Raw genomic sequence first — 19,143 nt, 5'->3', positions numbered from 1 at the left:
TTAAAAATCATGAACCAGGCCCAGTGGCTCAGCTGCACACCCCCAAGCATACATCTGTATAGAAGGCTACATGGACATGGGTAATTAAAGGATCATGGATAAAATTAGCCCAACACGAAAAACTTACAACACCCTTTAAAAAAGCTGTGAGGACAGACAGTCTCAGGGAAGAAGTTCCTATACAGTCTAATCCTGGCTCAATCCAAATTGAATTTTAGGAGCATAAACGAGGTCACTTGAGGTTCTCATTTGCTTGTCCAGAGCATATGGTGGGAAAAATGGGCCAGTAAGGAACATTTTTGGTATCTAAGGGTTTTTACCAGAGTTCAGTGGCAAACAATTAAGAAAAAATTAAACTCCTCTGCCCTTTTCATTTACCCAAGTCTCGAGTCTAACACAGTAAGTCCAATAGCTTGGAGTTTTTGGGAAGGTCAGAGAAATGTGAATTTGTTTACTTGCTCTTGTCAATCACTAACATAGGATGAACAAAGAGAAATGAAATTTTAATTTAAAAATAGCCATTATTATATAGCAATACAACAATGTTATGTATCTTAATATCCATTTATTGCTTTGTTCAGAAGAAGAAAGGGGTCCTGTCTCCTTCAAATTGCTGCATTAATACTTTAAATTTAGTAAAATATGTATTCTTGAGTATGCCTAAATGTCATCTAACCCTCCACATTTCAGACCAGTCCAGCCTCAGTCCAGGAGCCATGCAGTCCCAAAACTTTCAGGTCTTTATTGTGAAGCAATATTCTAAGCTATATTGTCTAAGGGAAGTAGCACCTGAATGCAGATTGCCCATGATAAAAGTGGGACACAACTGTAAGTGGCAGGAGATAATGTATATGATGGGCATTCAGGTCTTTCTGCACCCTTTGGATGGGAACCCCGAAGTCCTACAGCACCCCGCCCTACTCTAGTTGTTCCCTTAGGAAAAAGCATCACTGAGTCAGATCATGGCTTGAAATTTCAGGGTTAATTTCAGAGGAAGTTCAGGGAAGTATGCCCAGCTGGAAGCTAACTGGGTACAGCTGAACCTATTTAGGCTCAACATTTTAAATGTCTCTTACTCTAAAAGGGGAAAGGCTCAACTGAGTTGTGTTGACCAAAAGTGAGGGCAGGAGAGAAACCATAGCACTACTTTTACCTTTCACATTGTGACTACTTAGGCCTAGTCTAGCTCTAAAACATAGGTCAAACTAACTAAGTCACTCAGGAACATGAAAAAGTCACACCCTTGACAGACATAGTTAAGCTGACCTAAGCTCTGGTGTAGACACTGCTAGGTCAATGGAAGAATTTTTCCATCAACCTAGCTACCACCTCTTGAGGGCATAGATTTACTTCAGATAGAAAAAACCCTTCCATTGCTGTAGCAATGATGTAGCTGCAACATTGCAGTTGTACCTCTGTATTGCTTAGGGTTGCCAGGTGTCCGGTTTTCGACCAGAATGCCTTGTTGAAAAGGGACTCTGGTGGGTCTGGTCAGCACCAGTGATCGGGCCATTAAAAATCTGGTTGGTGCAGGGCTGGCAGGCTCCCTTCCTGGCTCTGTGCGGCTCCTGGAAGCAGCAACATGTCCCTTGGCTCCTAGGTGGAGGAATGGCCATGGGACTGTGGGCTGCCCCTGCCCTGAGCGCCAGTTCCGTAGCGCCCATTGGATGGGAACTGTGGCCAATGGGAGCTGTGGGGACAGCACCTGTGGGTGAAGGCAGCACGCAGAGCCCTCCCTCCCACACACACACCCATACTCCCTTCCAGAGCCTGCACCCCCTCCTGTGCCCCAACCCCTGCCCCAGCTCAGAACCTCCTCCTGCACTCCAAACCCCTCATCCCTGACCCCACCATTAGCAAGCCTTTAAAAAAAATAGGCTAAACATATGCTGCCTTCTAGTATAGTAACTGATTTTTATGGGGTTATATTTTTTGTTGACATCCTAGCCACTTCATTCTTCGATTCCTTCACAAATCTTGAATGAATGCCATTGGGTCCTGATAACTTGCTGATATTTAATTTGTAGGTTTTCATGTTGCTATTTAATTTATTAGTAGTGATTAGCTATTTTAGTTTATTCATGTAATTCATAAAAATGTCAATATATATAAGAGCCAGCCTGAGGGGTGGGAGCTCCTCTACAGAGAGCTGATCAAAACATTTTAATAAAAAAGAAAAACAAAGAAAAAGTTGGTGAAGTATTTTTCCCTTTCCTGATCACCTCTGTGTTCTATAGGGGAAATTTTCACTCAGCACCCATCTAATTACCTAAGGACTTCTCTACAGAAAGAATTCATGGGGAACATTAGTGCAAAATAGGTAGGGTGTCAATTTAAAGCTCAATAGCTATTCTACATTAACTCCCCATAAGGACATTCTTATTCTATGTAATGAGTAGCTTTTTGTGGTTTTAGGTTAATCCACTTCCAAAAGCTCAATAACCATTCTGCACTAGTTATCACAGACTTTTTTTCCATGTAGACAAACTCTTAGGTCTTGAGCCTTCAAAGACTTACTTGTGTGCCTAACTTTATGCACTGTAATCACAAAAGATAAAGTTAAGCACATTAACAAGTCTTTGCATGATCAGGGCACCAGGGATTTGTATAGGTGGTGGTGATTATCACCATATTATCTGATGTCCACTTAGATCACTGGCTCTTGTTTTGAGGTATGATGTCGCAGCACATACTAATTGGTTAAGTCATATCACTCTCAAAAGCCAATTGTAGCATGTGTATTTGTGGAGGTGTCAGGAGACTCTTTCTTTACAATGTATTCAGGAGCACTGGACCTATGGGTTTTGGGGTGCAGCAGCACCCTCTGGAGTGAAATACTAATAGCAACTAAATGCCTGGCTTTGAACATATACAGAGTTTACAGTTTTGTTCAATGTCCTTCAAAATCCCCACTCTAAAAGTTGTTCTAGCATCCAAGTGTATTGTATAATTTTGCAAAGTTTTAAGATATTGAATCCTTTGTGAGATGATCTAATGCATTTGTTTGATACAGTTTAAAAATGTTACCAACCTTGTAAGCTATTACTTGTTTAGCACAGATAATATGCTATACTATGCACAAAGATGAAGTCAGCTCCTATAGTTTACCATCTATCCCACATAGGCCTGACAAGTGCAGGGTTCCATGAAATTCTGCTCTGTTCAGGTTCTTATACTATGGCCATCACTGTGATATCTGAGTGCCTTCCAACAGTGCAATAAGCATCATGAGAATCTATCACATGAGGCTTCTTCCTCCCCCCCGGGAGGAAAATTGTGTATGGACTATTGCTATTTATTTTGTAATGTATGCTTACAGTATGTTATTAATTAAAGCAAAGTTAAAGAAGTGCACTTGGATTGGAAAATGGTGAGTTTTGCGGTGGTTCTTAGATCCAATGGCAGTTGGCCGCTGAGACATAACCAGCTCATGTTTGGTATTCCAATACAGCAGGCATCAGGTATCACAGTGAGGCTGAATGTTAGGCACAACCCAAGTGGGTGGGGGAGGGGAAGAAGTGAGTTTTAAACTACTGACTTTCTTAAGGTTGGTCTACACTACTGTGGTAAACCGATCTAACTTACGCAACTTCAGTTACGTTACTCACATAACTGAAGTTGACATTGTTGGATCCACTTACCACAGTGGCTATACTGCGCTGTGTCAATGAGAGTGTGTCTCCTGTCAACTTCTCTTCTGCTTCTCGGGGAGGTGGAGTACACAAATCGATTGCAGTAGTGCCAATTTACCAGCAAGTGTAGGCATACCCTTAGCCTGCCTGCTCTGAGAATTCACCTCATGTTGCTCATGGCAAATGAGCACGTTGCCAGTGGATTAGCATCTTCTCTTTTGTAAGGATAAATAAATAAGATGAAGGTTTCTAACCATCAGAGGAGAGAAATTCTGGAATAGCCTTCGAAGGGGAGCAGTGGAGGCAAAAGACATATCTGGCTTCAAGGCTAAGCTTGATAAGTTTATGGAAGAGATGGTATAATGGGATAGCCTAATTTTGGCAATTAATTGATCTTTGACTATTAGCGGTAAATATGCCCAATGGCCTGTGATGGGACACTAGATAGGGTGGGATCTGGGTTTAATACAAAGAATTCTTTCTGGGTGTCTGGCTGGTGAGTCTTGCCCACATGCTCAGGGTTTAGCTGATCACCATATTTGGAGTCGGGAAGGAATTTTCCTCCAGGGCAGATTGGCAGAAGCCCTGGGGTTTTTTCGCCTTCCTCTGCAGCGTGGGGCATGGGTAACTTGCTGGAGGATTCTCTGCAACTTGAAGTCTTTAAACCACAAGTTGAGGACATCAATAGCTCAGACATAGGTCAAGGGTTTGTTACAGGAGTGGGTGGGTGAGATTCTGTGGCCTGCACTGTGAAGGAGTGTGGTGACGACGCAGGAAAGGAAACAGAACGCCAGGTCTGTGGTAGCTAGAGAGCTTTACAAGCCTCTTGCAAAAAGCCTCCCAGGAAAACTTTTCCTGGGGTTTTTATTTCTCTCCTTACTTTGTTTACAACTCTTCTTAGTGGTTACATTCTTGCGCATAGAAGAGCCAGGCAGTATACATGCACATAAGATAACGAACCCATCTCTTGAGCGCGTGAACACCAGCTGCGAGGGTACAATCAAATCAGCCAAATAAGTTTCCCAAACACAAACGCTGGATTGAAGGTCACTCCTGCCTCGTAGCCATGGGAGCAGTTTGCCGCGCCTGTGGACTGGCGATTCGGGAGCTATGCATCTCTACATCTCCCCCTGTTTTATTTTATAAATGCGGTGTTTAAACAAAACACTCTCGCAGGGTAGCATACACAATGCCACTAGATTGGGTATACATTAAACAAAGCAGCAAAGTAAAACGTCAAACATCAAAACTAGGACCCCATACTATAAAAGGGTCTTCATCCACTCTAAGGGTGGCTATAACTAAATATAATCCTACCAAGGAAGAAAAACGTCTTGGCGGATGACTTAAGCATAGCATTTCAGCATATCAATTTGCTATTGCATACAAAACTATTATCAGCAAGCTTAAAACAGCACATTTCTTTCACTGTCTCACACCCCAGATGTTGCTGGGTGGTTTACAGACAGGAACAAGGCAGGTACTTAACAGACCTTGCATTTCCGGGGCAACGGCCAGGCAGAAATCAGATTGATTTAATACTTCTGCCAGGTGGACCCAGGTGTTAAACTGCAGCCGCTGCTCCATCTGGGGTTCGCCTTGGCAGCTAGGGGCCAACAGGAAACTCCCCAATACACACAAAATAAGGAGTGAATTAGCATTAAGGCAAGCTAACAATGTCACAAGGTAATTTTCTGCGGTAGGTTCTAGCTGCTGCTGCACTCGCAGCTGCTCGGCCTGCAATGAAAGGGCTTTAACCTGTCCCCAGGTTATGCGCTGCGGGGGCCCCCGCGGGGGGCGCTGGCGAGGACGCTCGGGATCCTGCAGATGTAGGTTGAACTGTGGAATGGGGTTCGATAGTCCCTGGTGCCAGGCCATCGCCGTGCCACGGGCGGACGTTACGCGCCGGGACCCACAACGGACCTGTAGGAAGAGAAACGGCAGCATGCCCTCGTCCCCACGTTATAAGGGGCACTGGGCCATGCCACTGAGGGTCTGGGGCCTTGCGATATTTAACAAAGGGGCGGGGCAAGGCCTGGTAGCTGCGAAAATGACATTCTGCTGCAGAGTAGTTGTCAGTCAAATTCAAATGATTCAGGGTAAAAAGCACTGCAGCCAGCCATTCCTGGCGGGGAGGAAGGCCTACGGGAATCCCCCCTTTCTGTTTTTGGCGGACCAGGGCTTGTTTGAGCGCACGATTGGCTCGTTCCACAATGGCCTGGCCTGTGGGGTTATACGGGATACCAAACGTGTGGACAATGTCCCACGTGGTACAGAAGGAGGCAAAGGCCGAGCTACAGTAGGCGGGGCCGTTGTCGGTCTTAAGATGGGATGGGTGACCCATGATTGCCATAGCGCGAATCATGTGATTAATAACATGACGAGAGGCCTCACCCTTCTGGGGGGTGACCCACACATAATGGGAAAAGGTATCTACACACACGTGAAGATACTGCCAGGGGGCAAAGGGAGGGAAATGTGTAACATCCATTTGCCAGAGCTGGTTGGCCGAGGTTCCACGAGGGTTAACCCCTACCTCCGGGCTATTGGAGAGAGAAGCGCAAAGGTCACACTGGCGAACAATGGCCTGCGCCTGATACAATGGGAGAGTGAACTGCTTGGCAAGGGCCTTGGCGGATTGATGAAAAAAGGCGTGGCTTTCGATTGGGGAGGAAAAAATTGAGGCCATCGATTTGACCGCCTGGTCGGCCACCGTGTTGCCTTCTGTTAATAGGCCCGGTAGTGTGGTGTGACTGCGAATGTGTGCCACAAACAGTGGGCTAGAGCGGGAGGAAAGGAGCTGTTGCAGGGTAAGAAAAAGGGCCAACAAATTGTCATCACAGGAGGGCGACACATAGGAACCTGGAAGAGACTTAAGAACATTAGTAACATAAAGACTGTCAGTAATCAAATTAAAAGGGTCATCCTGGAAGCATCGGCAGGCCAGGATGACAGCAGCCAACTCTGCGCGCTGTGGGGAGCGCTGAGGCAGGGTAAAGCGGACTTGCCAAGTGCCTTGCACCTGCCAGCTGACCGCACCTCGTGTTGGGCCGCCGTCCGTAAAAAGGGTAAGTGCATCCTTAATGGGGACGGTTGACAAGGACGGCCGGAGGTGAAGGCAACGTTGTTGTAGGAATGAAAGACGGGGGTCAGGGGGAATGTGATATTTAACTTCCCCAACATAGTCAGCAAGAGACAATTGGAGGGTGGCACTGCAAGAGACAGTGCGTTCCCAGTCTTTAGCCGGGATGGGGACAATAATGGCAACGGGGTCCCAACCCAAGAGGGTACGGGACCGTTCTCGCACTTTAAAAATCAACTCTGCGGCCTGTTGAGGGAGTGTCTGAATAGTATGCGGAGGGGAGTGGGTCAAATAAATCCATTCAATTAAACGAAGACGCGCTGCCGCCCCCTCCTGGGCGAGGACAGCTGTCGGTTGTGAGAGTGTGGGAAGCAAAATGGCAAAAAGGGGCTGTTCCCTTTCTCGGCGGTCGACCCACACCTGGGCCAGGGTCTGGTTAATGAGGGTGACCGCTTGGCGCTGTTCCTGGGAAACGGGAATGATATCTCCGGGGAGACGGCCCTGCCGAAGGCCAGAAAAAAGAGGGGACAGCATGGAGGTAGTCAGAGGGCAAAAAGGACGAATCCAATTAAGGGACCCCAATAACTGTTGAAGCTGTACAAACGTAAGAGGGTTGGGCAATACCAACTCGGGACAAACTGGACGGGCATATGACTGGAGCATGCGGTGACCAAGATACAAAAAGGGTGGCTGACGCTGGATCTTGTCCGGTGCCACAACCAGGCCACACGCCGCAAGCTGGTGGCGCAGTTCGTCCAGCCAGTCATCAGGGAGGACGGGGTGAGCCACCAGGATGTCATCCATGTAGTGGTAAATTAAGGCATCTGGGTGTGCTGCGCGGAAGGGCCGTAGGGCCTGCGCAACAAAATGCTGACACAAGGTGGGGCTATTCAACATGCCTTGAGGGAGCACATTCCACTGATAGCGTGGAGTGGGCTGGGAGTGATTCAAAACCGGAACAGTGAAGGCAAAGTGCACCCGGTCCTCAGGGTGCAAGGGGATGGTAAAAAAACAATCCTTTAAATCTATTACAAATAACCGGTAATCACAGGGAATAAGGTTGGGATTAGGGGTACCACACTGCAGGGGACCCATAGGCTGTATAATTTTGTTAATGGCGCGAAGGTCCTGCAGGAGGCGCCACCTGCCAGATTTCTTTTTAATCACAAACACGGGGGTATTAAAGGGGCTAGTGGACTCCTCCAAACGTCCTGCCTTCAGCTGGTCATTAACCAAGTGCTGGAGGGCCTCCAGCTTTTCTAAAGGAAGCGGCCACTGCGCAACCCATACGGGTTCGTCAGTGAGCCAACGGAGGGGGAGGGCCGTATGCCTAATCATTGATATGGATGGTGGCAGTGAACTGTGTCAATAAATCACGGCCCCACAGGTTGAGGTGGACGGGGAGAATGATAGGCCGGATACGGGCGCGGCGGATGCCTTGGGGCGCCCTAACCTCCAACCATCGGGCACTTCGTTGTGAGTCCTGTGCCCCGCCCACACCCCAAACTGCCGGAGCCTGCTCTGTGGGCCAATGGGCGGGCCACTGCGCAGCGGCAATGACGGTAATGTCTGCCCCAGAGTCGATAACACCCTCGAACGGCTGATCGTTGAGGCAGTAAATGCGTTTGGGTTGGGGTGCTCCAATGTCTTTAACAACTGCTGCCACTTGTGGGTGAATAGTGCGCTGGTCGGTGGACCCGAAGCCTCCGGTTCGGAGAACGTTTCTTCCCCCTGCCGGAAGGGAGTAGGGCACAAGTATGAGTTGCGCCCAGGCATCTCCCTGAAACAGCCGTTTCGGGAGATGACTCCACAGTTGAACATGGATAATTCCACCATAGTCCGAATCCACCACCCCAGGCACCACAAACAGGCCCTGCTTGCTGGCGGACGAGCGGGGTAGGACAAGGCCCACCATGCCCTCCGGCAGCGGGCCCTGAATCTGGGACGGCATGAGGAGGACCTCCCCGGGGAGAGTGATATCCATATTTTCCTGATTAACAAGGTCAATCCCCGCACTGCCCCTTGTGGCGGCGGGGGCGTCGTGCACGGAGAGGGGCGCGGCCTTGGGTCTCGGGCTGGTCGCAGGCCCGCCTACTAGTTTCCCGGGGGGTTGTCTCGGTTAGCAGCCAAGACCCGGCTGTCACCCCCGGCCAAGCGACACTGCGCAGCCCAATGGTAGCCCTTTTTGCATTTCGGACACAGCGTGCGGGGCCTCTGGTCTGTCCGGGGCTTGGGTTTGTTTTTACACATGCCCCCCGCAGGGGCCCGACACTCCCGCCAAAAATGTCCGGGCTTCTGGCAGTTAAAGCAGTTCCCCTGAGGCTTCTGCCCCTTGTGCAGGGCAGCTGCCAGCAGGGCCATCTGATGGGTCTGAGTGCCTACGTCAGCACACGCCTGCAGCAATTCTGCCAGGGTATACCCGGGGCGCCCGACCACTGCCTGCATGGCACGGCGGCAGTCTGCATTGGCATTTTCGTAAGCCAATTTTATCATTAGTTCAGTCTGGGCTTGCGGGTTATCAATCTGCCTCTGGACTGCCTCTTGGAGGCGGTCAATAAACTGGTGGAATGGTTCGGTGGCACCCTGCCGAGTAACCGCAAAGGACTTAGAGGACTCGCCTGCAGCGGGGACCCTGCGGAACGCGCGACGGACACACTGGCCAATGATGGGAAAAGCTACCCGGGGCGTGCCCGCCGCCTGCTCGGGGATGCTCGAAAACTGCCCTGTGCCATATAACTGCTCAGCAAGATAAGCCCCCCCACCTTGCGCTGCTGCTGCAAGCGCCTCTCGCTGGTACTCGCTATCCCACACAACGTATTGCGCGGGAGACAGCACCATGCGACACATGTCTTTCCAATCTTGGGGGAGCAAGAAGTAACCGTTTGACACACCTTCCAAGATCCCCAGGGTGAAAGTGGACCGCACCCCGGTCTCACGAACTGCCTTGCGGAGCTCGCGCAGAACTGAGTAGGGGAGAGCCTCCCAGTCCACTATCTGCCCCCCCATTTCCATTATCCCGCCAAGAGACGGGAAACGCCTCGAACCCACACTTGGATTCCTCATCGGTCAAGAGACCGGCCTCACGCGCTTGCCGCACCGCCGCGGCGACAGCGCCCCCCTGCCCGACCGGTAGGCAGGGGGGCGCCGCCACGGGCGGCGGCGCAGGGAGGGTCAGCTGTGGGCAGGAGGGGGGTGGCCCATCACCTGGGGGCAAAAGGGGGACCGGCTTGGGGCTGTTGGGGCCGATCCCCTGCAGTGCCTCCTTACAACGCTGCCAGAGCAGCAGGCACTGAACTGGGGCACGGGGTTTACTATACAAGGTGATCCCAATCTGTATCCAATCAAAAAGCTGCAATGACCCGCAGTCTGGATACCAGGGGCACTGGCGATCTATTTCCCTTAGGAGGTCCTCAATATGAGCGACCGGGACAGCGACACATGATCGCTGTCGTATAATCTCTTGTAACTCTCTTGCGTGCTCCTTCTGGGCACTGGAAAGTTTCCCCCCCATACTCACGAATAAGGGGCGGCAAACAGCCGCGGGCGCGCTCGGCGTATCCAGCCGGTGAGTAGAGGGGTATCACGTCGGGGTCACCAGCTGTGGTGACGACGCAGGAAAGGAAACAGAACGCCAGGTCTGTGGTAGCTAGAGAGCTTTACAAGCCTCTTGCAAAAAGCCTCCCAGGAAAACTTTTCCTGGGGTTTTTATTTCTCTCCTTACTTTGTTTACAACTCTTCTTAGTGGTTACATTCTTGCGCATAGAAGAGCCAGGCAGTATACATGCACATAAGATAACGAACCCATCTCTTGAGCGCGTGAACACCAGCTGCGAGGGTACAATCAAATCAGCCAAATAAGTTTCCCAAACACAAACGCTGGATTGAAGGTCACTCCTGCCTCGTAGCCATGGGAGCAGTTTGCCGCGCCTGTGGACTGGCGATTCGGGAGCTATGCATCTCTACAAAGGAGGTCAGACAGGAAGATCATAATTGTCCCTTCTGACCTTAAAGTCTACGAGTCTATAAGGGCCCGATAACAGCCCACATTTTTCTGGACTCAGTGCTAGGAAATACTGTTATGTGTATTTTAAATCATAGGTATATGCTATTCTTTCTGGTAATACATTAACAAAATGCTAAGCATGAAATATATTTGATTGTTTAAGGATGATATTTGAAAAAAAATAAAGCTGAATTTCTGTCTTCTTTAGTGTGAATTGTATTTAGTCTATGCTGACATAGCATCAAATGTAAGGCCAAAAAAATGAGTATTACATAAATCAGCCTTCATTCGCTATTAATGAGTAATTGTTGCCTTTTGGTTCTTCTCGGCTCACTACAAGAAATTAACTGCATGCAGTTCATGTTTCAGGGCAAAGGAGAGTTTCTCCTTATCCAGTACATAATCTGAAGCAATTACTCTGTCAATGATCCCGGCAGGGCCATCTGTTTTATATGCCTAGTCCTATTCAGCCACACCAAGCCAGTATGGGAGTGATATACTAAATTTTTTTCCTCTTACTTAATTGGCCTCTCAGAGTTGGTAAGACAACTCCCACCTGTTTATGCTCTCTGTATGTGTGTATATATATCTCCTCAATATTTATTCCACTATATGCATCCGAAGAAGTGGGCTGTAGTCCATGAAAGCTTATGCTTTAATAAATTTGTTAGTCTCTAAGGTGCCACAAGTACTCCTGTTAAATTTGAAGTGGTGAGCTGAGGAGTTCTGATGGGTGGGGGGATGTCTTGACAGAATTCTAATAAACAGTAAAATAGATGGAAGGCTGGGGAGCCTTTCTGAAGTACAGTCATGAGTCAATGAAAAAGCATCCTCCAAATTTCTCTGAACACAAGAGCAGCAGATTTGGAATGCATGGATGCTATTAAAATCATTGTGAGAACTGGTAGCGGATTTGGTTCTCTTATGAATATTTAAAAACATTATTATGTCATTCCTGATCCTGACCTTTCAGCTGGTATTTTGCCTACCAACACTTTGGAAAACATATAAAGCTAACCTTAACATAACTTCAGCAATGACATGCAATCATGTAGATAGCTGATTAGATTTTACCTTAGTTGGATTATGAAGTAATTTATCCCTGTTGCTGCCACTGCTTCGAGTGCTGCTAACAAATGCTAATGTAATTAACTATATAACTCCATGATATGCAAGTGATTTGTACACAGGCTATTTGAATAACATGTCTGCTCTGTATTCTAGTACCATACTTCCTCTTAGATTTATTCTCTATCCAGCAAGCCCTATTCATTTTTTGTTTTTTTTAAGTATGCACTTTGTCTCTATTGTAAGCTCTTACTTACTGCCTTGATCTTCTCTAACTCGGACATTAATGTAAAATATTTCTAGTGTGGCACAGTGACTTGGATGTCCTGGCAGCTAAAAAGCATGTAACAATTTGGAGAAGCGGGACCTCAGACAAATCTGAAAACGTTTGATCTAACTTAGAAATCTTTGATTAATTCTAGCAGATGGAAACTGGGACATTGCTCTCCTTTTCCCTCCCTTTCCATTCCTTTTCCCCCCTTTTGTAGTTGTTGTTCCCTTATTTTTTTGGAAGGGGGAGGGGAATCAATAAAATATAAATTTAATAAAATTATACCTAGAATTTGGTTTTTAAAAGCCAAAACCAAGTTCCAAGTCTCACTTTATGGAGCAGAGGTTGACTGTTTAATACTGAGAATTGAGGTTTCTCAGGCTTTATGCTGCAGACAAGATTTTGGCCTATATATTCCAAATGCACATCCTGTCTTGAGTCGCTTTGCTGACTTCACTTCTGTTTCCATGTCAAATTCAAACTGTTCATCCTCCCTTTGAAGACTCCGCACAACAACTCTGTCCCTGCCTCACCTTTTGCCTTATTTCCAACCACTTACAAATTTGGCCTGACTCTCCACCACATTCTCTTTGTAGTCTTCTAGAAATACCCCCAAGCTTTTGCTTATGCTGCTCTCTGTGCTTGGAATATCACCAGGGATTTAGTAGTGATATGGACAGCAAATTGGACATCAGTTTGCAAAGTGATATGGGAGCATAAAAGGCCAATAAAGTTTTGGAATACAACATGACTTTTGCCATTTCTGGGCATTTAGGGTAAACTCAGTTCACGTTTTCTCCATAACCAAGAGAGCAGAAAAGTTACTTTTTAATGAAAGTTGAGATTCTGAGTTATTCACTTTAAGAAAAAATACCTAGTATAGCAAGACTCGTGATAAAAATCACAGGAGTTGGCAACACTGGATATATATAGTTTGGATAAGCAGCAATTAAAATGATATGTGACAATAGTCTATAAGGATATAAACACTAGATTTAGTCAGGAAATTATTTTTGTTTGAAAGTTTTAGATTTTCATTGAAAAAAAATAAATTATTTCCCCGTTTTAAACTGAAAATTTTTTTACCCCAAAACTGAAAATTTATGTTTTCAGCATTTTGGTTTTTTGACAAAGACTTTTGATGAAATTTTTCTTGAAAATTTCCATTTAGTCAAAAAGGCAGTTTCTATCTAGAAACCATTTAGAAAAAAACTGTGACCCACTCTAGTAAACAGCATAGGGGGAGATCAATTATTTAGCATAACAAAAGCATCTATAACTTGGAACAATGAGACAATTATGAAAGAGAACATTTATGCAGACTATAAGGGAAAACATGAATTTGCTCCATAGAGTTTAAGGCCAGGAGACACCATTAGATTATCTAGTCTGGCCTCCTGAATATTGTAAGCCATTAAATTTTACCAGAGACCCCAGTATTGAGCCCAATAACGTGTTTAGGTAAAGCATATCTTCTTAATCTTAAAATATTCAGAGATGAAGAATCCACCACTTCCCTTGGTAGTTTGTTCCACCTTCAATATTTGTGCCTAATTTCTAATTTAAATTTGTCAGGTTTCAGCTTTCAGCCACTGGGTCTTGTTATGGCTTACACTGTTAAATTAAAGAGCCTTTTAGTACCTGCTATTTCCTCCCAGGAAGGCATTTATACACTAATCAAGTCACTTTTCAATCTTCTTTTTGCTAAAGAGCTTGATCTTTTTATTTTAAGTCTCTCACTCTAAGGTAGCTTCTCCAGCCTTTAAATAATTTTGGGTTTGTTTGTTTTCCTGCACCCTCTCCAATTATTCAATATCCCTTTAAAACTGTGGAGAGCAGAACTGGACACAGTATTCTAGTATTGGTCTCACCATTCCCATTTAAGAGTTAAAATTACCCTCTTATTCCTGCTCCCCACTTCCCTATACATCCAAAGAGAAGTTAAGCCTTTTTTGTCACAGCATTGCACTAGGAGCTCATGTTGAGTTCCTGTCTCCTAAATGACTCCTAAATCCTCTTCAAAGTCACTGCTTTCCAAGCTACAATCCTCCATTGTGTACGTATGACCTGCATTCCTTCTTCCTAGATGTAAGAGTTTGCATTTGACTGTATTAAAACCTATTCTATTTGAATGGGCCCATTTTATCAAACAATCCAAATTGTGGTGTGTGATTGCCCTCTGACCATCATTACTCCACTAATGTTTGTCATTTGCAAAATATTATCAGCAGTGATTTTATATTTACTTCCAGATCAATGATGAAAATGTTTAACGGCAGCTGGCCTCCTTTGGAAATCCTGAGAGCTGGAGCCTGGAGGCCCTTCTCATAACTACCGCTGTAGAAATTGAATGGGTGGCAGTATCAGTAGCATCAAGGGAGGCTTGCAAAGATGTTCTGGTGAGCAGCTGGCCTTCTACAAAAATTGCCTGGAATTGCTATGTTCTGCTTATAGATGCTCAATAAATGATTCAGCTTGGTATAATTTGTATGATTAGTGGTGAAATACAAAGCCTAGTAAATGGTGATTCTGAATTATACAGTAGCAGATGAATACAATTTTCTATCAAACAGGTCAAGGCTCTTATGATCCTTGTCACAGGGTGTGGATTTAGCATGGGCATTTGTTAATCCCATTGACTACCAAAGAATTAGGAGGAGGAGAAGAGAATAAAAATTCAGAGTCCTTAGATGGCACATAATATTCTTATATGCTCTCTTGCATGTAGGCGGAATTGTGGCCAGGGTGTGTCAGATAATCTTTGCAGGGTCCAGTAGACCCTCATTAACACACAAGGTAATATAGGCAGATGAAACTCTATGAAGGATGTCTAGCAGATTATGATGCAGTTCTTTGACTTCTTCAAGAGAGATCTGTAAATAATCTACAATTCTCTTGCCAAGGTCCTGAAACTGCTTGAAACCATCATCAATCATAACTGTTTCATCCAGGGATGAGGAAAAGATGTTGGCTGATGAAACTAGGGCTGATGAAGACATCTCTCTCCTTGTTCCTCAAAGGTTTTTTCCTGAGGTTCTGGTATTCTACAAAGGAAGGGTGATGAAGGCTGTCTATCTCTGTGATTGGTGGTGCTCGAAGCCCTAGAGAATTGCTGGTGACATGACACCCAAGGGTCCCAGTATGGCAAAGGAGGTGGTACATATGGTATGGGTGGAGGCATCCATGGTTGTTCATACTAGTGAGATGGTGTTTGTGGTCATCTCTCATAAGTGACACCAATCTCCTTTGAGACTTCTGGAAAATAGCCTCTATAGGAATGGAGAAGAGAGCCTTGCACTGATATTCGGGAGACTGATTCATCATCAGAATCCTCCTCTTCCAAATCACTCGGTAGCAGTGGTGCACTGGAAGAAACATGAGGTGAAACCATTGGTACTGAGTGATTGTCCAGAGACCTAGAAGTCCTTGGTTCCAAGAGTATACTGGAACCGAGTAATGGTGAGTCAGGCATCTTGGACACAGCAAAGTCTTGGGGGAAAACAAAACTCCTGTGGTACAGAGAGAGTTGTCAGTATCGTGTCCATGGCCTACACTGAAGTGATAATGGATGAGGGAGCTGATGGCACCGTGAATCTTGCTGCACCAAGGAGAGTCCAGCTGGAGCCCAAGCAAATATCTTCAAAACTGGGTGAGAAGAGGTAATGCTTTTCTTGCCACCTTGCTCTGTTAAAGGTAAGATGAGTTCTTGGAGCCTGGATCTTTACAGTCTTTAGATTTGGCAGTGGCCTCAGTATCTGAGGAACCTGCAACCTCATGGAGGTTGGAGACCAGTGAGTGCCAAAGTGGCTGGAGGCATTGGAGACCACAACTTCTTTGAAGTAGATTCCCTACCTAGACAGCTCAAGGGATATTCTTTGGGAGTCTTATGAGACGAATCTTGGTCTGCCTCTTAGATGCCCTTGAGGAGTGCATTTCAGAGACAGTGGAGGTACTGGACTTGGAGCCCAGTGTATGGGGATGGATCCCCAGTCCAAGGTCAGAGGCCAGGCACAGCGAGCTATCCAGGAGAGAGGCTACGTTTTACTATTTTTAGTAAAAGTCACAGACAGTAAACAAAAATGGGCAGTAAACAAAAATTCATGGCCCGTGACACATCCATGTCCATGACTTTTACTAAAAATACCAGTGAATAAAACTTGGGGGTCCCATGCATACTTGGGGAAGGTGGCATGGCTGCTTGGGTGGGGTGGCAGAGCACAGCCCGAAACTGCCCAAGCAGCGGCTGGAGTGCCTGGTGCAAGGGCTGCCTGAGCTGCCCCTGAACCAGGCACACTGGCCGCTGCAGAAGTCACGGACGTCACGTAAAGTCACAGAATCCATGACTTCCATGACAAACTCGTAGCCTTAATCATGAGGAGTTAGAGCTTGATCTCCCTGTCTTTTCTGGCTCTAGATTTTAATATAAGACAGAAGCTGCACTTTTGGGAAATGTGAGATCTCCCAAGGCTACGGATGGACCGGGAGTGTATGTCACTCACAAGGATTGCTTCCCAGCATGACAGGCAATGTTAAAACTGGAAGAACTGGGCATGCCCTCCCAGTAAAGTAAGAACTCCCAGGATGGGAGAAATTATCTATCTAAAAGCTATATATATTGATTTTTTTAATACTACTACAGTTAAAACTACTACTAAGTACTAACTACTGACAGCAATTATAATAAGCTAACTACTAAAAGAACTAAAGGGACACAGTTGATGTAAAACTCAATGAGGGAAGCTGCTACAGCTCTGTCTCAGACTAAGGCAGTTGAGAAGAAACTGAGGGTGGTTCGCCTACAGAGTGCTTAATAACAATGGCATGGAGCATGAGACTGAGTAACATTCATGTACGGGACAAATGGACATGGCCATGAGAAATCTCCTATCAAAGGCACAGAAGGCTCAAGCACCAAGAGTGGAGCACTCACAGGGACACTACTGGAAGAAGAACCCTTGTTACTGCTGTGTGGTTTTATCCCATGGAATTTAAAACTTGGATTAACATATTCTAGATACTGACACCACAACATATTAAAATATCTCATTTTATATTCTAGGTAATACAGTAATCTTTCTATTCCTTTTAAAAGTTACACTGAAGGGTAAATTCATCTCTAAGATAATCCTGCAAAAGACTTGGAGTTACACCAGGGATTAATTTAGCCCCATGTTATTGCTTTATTTTTAAGCAATCTGTAAGTAATTTTGAAGAAAAATACGTTCTTAGAAGCAACGGGCACCAAAGGATTGACTCTTGTTGTGGTCTCTCTCAAAATCTTCTCTCTCAATTCTGCAAAGGAGGATTAATTATCATGTAAAATATCTCATTAATAATTAAAGTTTCTGGTAGCATCAATAGGATTTATTATTTAAATTCACTAACGGGCAAACTAAAAATTCAAATATTCTGTGTTCTGTTAAAATAGTGTGTGTGTGTGTGTGTGTGTGTGTGTGTGTGTGTGTGTATATACACACCACACCACACTGATCATTAATTTAGAATTAAGGTTGCTCAAGTGTATTTTGTATCAAAGTAATCACTGAAAATCAAGGAAATCACTAGTTGGAGCAATATTAAAATTCATATCAGCCTCAAGTCATCTGCTTTACCACTCAGACATTATAATGTTCACAGACACTTCTGCTCCACAGTTCCTTCTCTGTTCTAGGATATAATCACTATGCATGTGCCTAATCATTTCCAGTACCTCAAATCTGACCTCATCTAGATTTAAATGAATTCCTTATATCTATAATGTGTTACTGTACATGGTGAAAAGTGAGAGACCAGACTGTTCATTTGAATGTGACTGAAAAGGTAGGTTCCTGCAGCGTGGCTATGACCAAAAGGAATTTGTTGTGGAGCTGAGGAGTTAGTGAGTGCACATGAGTGTCATGGTATTTGGGTAATAAGGTATATTAAGTAAGATTGGTATGGATGATAATGTTGTCCTAACTAGTGATTTCATGAACTATTATTGATTGCATTGATAGAAATGTACTTGAGCAACCTTAACTCTAAATTAATTGTGTGTGTGTGTGTGTGTGTGTGTGTGTGTGTGTGTGAGAGAGAGAGAGAGAGAGACGGAATTTCCTTTTTTCATTTAATCCCCAGTAAAATGAAGTCTTTCCCACCTACAACATACCCTCAATCCCCTCCCATTTCTGTGCTCCATTCTGTTCTCTACAGTGTATTTCTCTAGGCCCAAGGTTCCATTCCTTCCCTTCAGTTTTTCCTCCCTCTCTTTTGAGGTCTCCTTGTCCCCTTGTATTTTTCCTTCATGTTCCCTTGATAGCATACACCCCTCTTCCATGCCCCTTCAATGGCTCCTGTTTATACTCAGTGTCCTCTGGCACCTTTAAGACTAACAGAAGTATTGGGAGCATAAGCTTTCGTGGGTAAGAACCTCACTTCTTCCGATGCAAGACAGATAGATACAGTATGATTGCATTGGAAGAAGTGAGGTTCTTACCCACGAAAGCTTATGCTCCCAATACTTCTGTTAGTCTTAAAGGTGCCACAGGACCCTCTGTTGCTTTTTACAGATTCAGACTAACACAGCTATCCCCCTGATACTTGTTTATACTCGCTCACTCTTGTTCACTGTTCCACTGTTGAAAGTTATGCCACATATGTGGCACCTGTGAATGGAGCCTAACCTTAGGCAGCTATCTTGGCCTGCCTTCCTTGTGATGATGATAACATCAATCAAGAGAGCCAGTCAGTGAGTTCTAGGCTTTAATGGAAGATCCACCTTACAGACTTCAGTACAGATAAGATAGTATTACATCCTCATCCCAAAATCATCCATAAAACCATAAATAATTTTTAAACCCTCAATTGACCTGTCTTCTTCCCTGAACTACATTCACTGGCAGGAAAGGTCAGTTTATACAATCTAGATGCTAGGAGAGCCCTTAACTACTACATGAATATAACAAAAACATTCTGTAGATCCCTGAAATCATTTGTGATTTATCATGGTTAGGTTAGAGGAGAGGCTATTTCTTAGTTCTGAACTCTTGTCAAAGTGGATTAAAACCTGTCTGAAAACATGCTGTGAGCTAAAGGACCCATTCCTACA

General features: G+C 45.3%; 1 long non-coding RNA gene across 4 annotated transcripts in view; it reads right to left on the bottom strand.

Moving 5' to 3' along the window:
• Positions 1–5,474: 5,474 nt before the first annotated feature.
• LOC128838474 (uncharacterized) overlaps positions 5,475–19,143 on the bottom strand; it is a 78,949-nt gene continuing 65,280 nt past the window's right edge. For 2 of the 4 annotated variants that reach the window (XR_008445189.1, XR_008445191.1), the window contains exon 3: positions 10,388–10,673. This is a non-coding gene — a long non-coding RNA (uncharacterized LOC128838474). Of the gene's footprint in view, positions 5,556–10,387; positions 10,674–19,143 lie in introns of those variants that run through there. The other 2 variants (XR_008445192.1, XR_008445190.1) reach the window with 2 other exon arrangements.

The sequence above is a fragment of the Malaclemys terrapin genome, chromosome 5 (assembly GCF_027887155.1).
Source record: "Malaclemys terrapin pileata isolate rMalTer1 chromosome 5, rMalTer1.hap1, whole genome shotgun sequence".
Classification (NCBI taxonomy): Eukaryota; Metazoa; Chordata; order Testudines; family Emydidae; genus Malaclemys; species Malaclemys terrapin.
Note: the sequence above shows the minus strand (reverse complement) of the source record. Positions and strands in the feature narration are given on the sequence as shown.